Here is a 5,876-nt window from a genome sequence, read left to right as displayed (position 1 = left end):
TCTATCACATCCAAACAAGTGAATTCTCCCATGATCGTACAACCTTTTGGAGAAGGATCATCACTGCAGATCACAAGTCATAAGTTGGATGGCAAGAACTTTCTTCAATGCTCTCAATCTGCTTATTGGTGATCAAAGGAAGGGGGAAACTTGGATACATCACTGGTGAGATTCAACGTCCAAGCATAAAGGACCCAAGTTAGGAACACAATAACTCACTTGTTATGGCATGGTTGATCAACTCAATGGAGCCTCATATTAGTCATACCTATTTATTCTTACAAACTGCCAAAGCAATTTGGGATGTTGTGAAGGAGAATTATTCAAATCTCGAAAACTCATCACAAGTCTTCAAGATAAAGAATAAACTCAAGGATATTCAACAAGGTAATCTAGATATCATTGAATATTATAATGCATTGTAAACACTTTGACAGGAATTAGATATGCACTATGAGGTAGATTGAGGTGATTTAAAAGACAATAAGAAGTTTAAGAAGCATCTAGAAAAAAATGCTTGTATGAGTTTCTAGCTGGACTCAACAAAGAACTTGACGATGTTCATGGACAAATTCTTGGTCGAAGACCTCTCCCTCCAATTAGCAAAGCATTTGTAGAAGTGCGACATGAAGCAAGCAAACATCGAGTCATGCTTGGTTTTAAAAAGGGCTCTCATGAAAGTCCTATCAATGAAAGATTTATAAATAACAATGTATTTGTTGCAAAAAAACAATGTTAGCTGATCCATTGGAGATCAGAAATCCAATTTACATTCACGATGTTCTCACCGTAATAAACTTGGTTATACCCGAGAAAGTGTTGAGATCTCTATAGGAAACCTACAGATGCAAAATAATTGAAATGGAGTCAATCCAAAGTCTTCCAAACAACTATAGAAAAGGAGTCTAATGAATCAACCAACCTAGGGGTTTTCTTAAACAAGAATCAGTTCGATCAGCTGTGTAAACTATTAAATCAGCAAAATATAAGTAATTCCAATACTACAACAAGCAATTTTGCTCATCAAGGTACTGCTCTTACTATACAAAAACAAAATCTTGGATATTTAATTCTAGTGCATCCAATCATATGACAGGTAATCCATCTCTATTTTACACCTATACATCATGTGATAAGATCTCTCAGATAAAAATATTAGATGGAACTGTTTTCCCTATTGTTGGAAAAGGGTCAGTCCATTTGTCAAATTCTCCTATTCTGCATTCTTTACTTTATGTTCCAAAGTTAGCATACAACTTGGTGTCGATTAGCAAGCTAACTTATGATTTTGACTGCACTGCTAAGTTTTCTATCAAATCTTGCCAAATATAGGAGCAAGGATCGGAGAAGATGATTGACATTGCTAAGGAGGATGGTGGATTGTACTACTTTGAGAATAATGATCGTATGAAAAGGAAAGCTACTATGGATGAGAATAATTCTTCTTATGTTTCCAATAAGGATGTAATAATGTGGCATCGTAGGTTAGGCCACCCTAATTTTCATTACCTTAAATGCTTATTTACGCATCTTTTTATCAATAAGAATCCTAGTTTGTTTACTTGTAAATCTTGTCAATTAGCTAAACACACACGAACATCATTTCCATCCAAACCATACAAAGAGTCTCATCCATTTTCTTTAATTCATAGTGACATTTGGGGACCTTCTCGAGTACAAAATATCACATATACTAGATGATTCATTACATTCATTGATGACCACACTCAGGTATGTTGGGTTTATCTTTTCAAAGAAAAAATTGAGGTTACAAATTTTTTTCAAAATTTTTGCTCTATGATAAAAAATCAATTTCAAATCTCAATCAAAGTCCTAAGAATAGCTAATGGAAAAGAATATGTTAATGCTGGTCTAGGAGAGTATCTAGCAACTAATGGCATCATTCATCAAAGTTCTTACATTGACACACCATAACAAAATAGTGTAGTTGAAAGAAAAAATCATCACCTACTTGAGGTTGCAAGAGCCCTTATGTTCACTATGTTCCTAAATATCTTTGGGGTGAAGCTATCTTAACCGCCTCACATCTTATAAATCGTATGCCCTCACACCATCAAATTTAATTGTTTTCAAATTCGTAACTCCTATGTCTATTCTCCTTCAAACTTATCCATCATTCTGATTTCCCTCTATTCATCAAGTGTGTTTTCACTAGGTATTCTCCCACCCAAAAGGATTATAAATGCTATTCACCTTCACTCCATCAAGTGTTTGTGTCAATGGATGCCACATTATTTCATGAATATGAACAATTTTTTTTCCAAAACCCCATCTTCAGAGGGAAATGTTAGAATTAGATGAGTCTTGGGAAGAACTTAACCCTCAGTGATTTATCTTGTCATCGCTTTCCTTAACCAAGATAGATGAACCTATGTTGTCACAATTAGAACAAGGATTGGAAACATCATAAGAAAATCCTCAAGTTCCTTGGCTACTTGCTCATTCATGGGAGAATTATTCTCAAGATAATGACAAACTTGATACCCAACAAAGTCAAGAATATGATTTGATTAAAAAATAGAATAAATGAACATCTAAAGAAAAATGAGGCCAAAAGAGTTACTTGGTTACAATCGGAGAGGTTGTTAATCCAAGACAAGTAAACACACTAAAGATCGTGGAAAAGTCTCTTATACTCGTTGGAAGCTCAAAAAGTAGCTAGGAAATGAATACTACAGTTGTTACCTATTTCTTAGGTCTAGGGGTCTTTTTATAGCCCTTGGAAAATCTTATCCATGGCTGGAAGACGCCTTTCACATAGATGGAAGGCGCCTCCAGCATGGCACAGTGACTAAAAGTTTATCCACTACCAACGACAAAATTCTGCTTAGTCGAAGGCACCTTCCAAGGCTGGTTGAAGGCGCCTTTAGCCTAGCTGGAGGCACCTTCTACCCAGCTGAAGGCGCCTTCTGCCTGAAGGTCGTGGAGGCGCCTTCAACTCCTATTGAAGGCGCCTCCAGTAGCTCCATAGCTTCATTTTAGCTCTTCTGCTGCTCCGATCGCCTGAATGATTTCGGCCAACCGAAATAGGACTCACCCGAACCCAATTTTCGGCCTTCTCCTCAAGCAGGCTTCTACTCTGGTTTCTCATCCCTCGAACATCGTCCACGTCCTTTTTGTCCACCAGTGTACTCTTCCGCAGCATCTCGTCCCTCGGATGCACTGAGCCTGTCGGCTCCCTTCCCGTGCCATCCTTCTCACTAGCCGCGTCTTCCGCTCGACTTTTTATATTCTTAAGCTTCTGTACACTTAGACACAAGAGTTAAATACTAACATGACCTAACCTGACTTGGTTGATTACATCAAAACTACCACGAGGTACCAACAATCTCCCCCTTTTTGATATGATCAAACCCAAGTTAAGTTAGGGAAATTTTTTTTCTAATTTTTGCAAAAAAAAATGTACAACCAAGAAAATTTTTCTAAGTAGAATTTGCTAGAAAAATTTTACAAAAAAAAATTTCAATTAAAATTTTTTTTAACCTTTTTGCAAGAAAAAAATTGCAAGTACCCTCTAGACTTGTTCTTCCCTACTCCCCCTTTTGATCACATTAAAAATGGGGTTCATTTAAAAGTCTAAGAGTAGAAATAATAAAATTAGAAAAAAAATTCTAACTGTTTTAAAAAGATAAGAATTAATTTAAAAAATATTTAATTTTTAACAGAAAATTAAGACATTTTTATAATTTCTAAATGCTTAACAGTTAGTTAATTAAATAATTATTTCAATAATTAGCTTCTAGGCTGTGACGAGGTACTAGGCCTTCTTGGATATTGGAACAACAACCACTTTCTAAACAAAGTCTCTTAAAGAAATTTAATATTTAATTTTCTCTGAAAGCCTTAAGTCAAAAAGTAAATAATCTAAATATGATTTTGGCTTCAAATTTATTAATAAGCTCATAACTAAACATCTCAAAGTTGTGTCAATTTTAAAATGAAATTCTTATCTGGGGGCATAATTACACTCAGGATCATAATAAACCATCTCAAAGTTGTGCCAATTTTAAAATGAAATTCTTATCTGAGGGCATAATTACACTCAGAAGGAGGATGTAAGAAGTGCAATGAACTTGATTTGAAGTGTTTCTTATAGTTTTATAATGTCTAAAATTCTAAAATTTTGATATAATATGAACCATAGGAGTTATATGAATCCTTTGATGGTGTTGGTAAATATGATAGATTTATGTCATTTAATGAATTTACGTCAAATTTTCTTAAAATTGAAAATTTTTAAAAATTCACATCTCTCACTTTAGGCTATGGAATATAAGTCTAACGACATGATTACACTCAGGAGACTTTCAAGAGTATAATGTGTTGGATTGAGACGCGTTAGAGGTGGGGGGGGGGGGGGTGAATAGCACTCATGGCTATTTTGTTTCGATTATCGGAACCGTAAAGGCGTAAGAGTTAAAGTAGCGGAATAAATAGAGAACAATCACACAGAAAGACGCAAGGGATTTTACTTCGTTCAGAGCCTAGATCGACTCCTACTCGAGGGTCCGCGATCCTTGATCGCTTTGCGTGGGCAACAACTATAAGCTCGATAAAAAATGATTACAAGATGAAGTACAATAGCTAACAATAAACAATTTAATTATACTGACGACAGTGAGAAAAACTGAAGTTTCGGAGCTCTGGGTCGTCGGGTAGTTGTCACAGCAGTTCGGGATCACGTCGTTAGCAGCTGGTCGCAGAGAGATTACTTGGAATTGCTTGTTGTAAGCTGCTGGTCGAGATCCCTTATAAAGGGTGTTCAAGGCGCCTTCTACTGTTCACCAAGGCGCCTTGAATGAGCTGAGTCAGCTGCGGAGATAAGTGCTAAACTGGTCGAACCTTATCAGGTTCAAGGCGCCTTCATCCTCTCCAAGGCGCCTTCATCAAGCTGTCCAAGGCGCCTTGGCTTCCTTCTGTAATGCCCGAAAATTCTCAAATTATTTTTAGAAATATTCTATGATTTTTCTAGAATTTTTAGATATTTTTCCGGAATTTTCCGAGTAGCGGAAGTAGCAAAAATAATTGGAACCGTAAAATAGCTTAGGCGGGAATCGAACCTGAGACCTATGGTTTACGGATAAGTTTAGTAACCGGTGAACCCAGCAGGGCCGTGCTGAAAGGAAAGGGAATCAATTATATTTATAATTGGTTTGGCCGAATTAATTATTTAGTATAAATAGGAAAACATAAGTTGGTTTGGGTTATTTTCTATTTGGTTCGGCAACTTCCTTCTCCTCACCCTAACTCACGCCGATTCCCTCTCCTCCTCCTCCTCTCGGCGCACCAAGCCAAGGCTCAAGGGATCATCTTCCGGCGACGACTCCAACACGAAAAAGATTCTTCTCCGCGAGAGGAACGCGAAGACGTGAGCGGATCGTCGAGAAGATCATCTCCACCGGAATTCTAGCGAATAGAATCGTAAGAAATTATGAATAGGAGGTAAGAAACCCCTCACCTGCAGTATAATAGCTCCGTTTGATTTCCTACGCACTAGTTTTAGCTATATGCAGGTTTTTTTTCGGCACTTAGGGTGTGTTTAAACCCTCCTCGAGGATTAGGGATCTAGTTGAGCACCTCTAGACGGGCCGGACACGTTGTTCTCCTTTAGTTGGAGATTCTAGACGTTGTCGGGTGCCTAGAGGTGACCTCCCTATTAGAGGAGAGAGTTGGAGCACACCAAGTGTTCGGTAAAATGTTAGTGTAGCTAAATACCACCTCAGTTATGTTTAATAGCTCAGTTAAATGCATTAGAAGCGTTTAAAACAGGAAATCAGTGTATTTTAGCTTATATGGGATACGGTCCAATGGGTGGGCTCCCATAGTCGCCTCTAGGTTCAGACAACCTAGCTCTA

Source organism: Zingiber officinale, chromosome 7A (assembly GCF_018446385.1).
Source record: "Zingiber officinale cultivar Zhangliang chromosome 7A, Zo_v1.1, whole genome shotgun sequence".
Taxonomy (NCBI): Eukaryota; Viridiplantae; Streptophyta; class Magnoliopsida; order Zingiberales; family Zingiberaceae; genus Zingiber; species Zingiber officinale.
Note: the sequence above shows the minus strand (reverse complement) of the source record.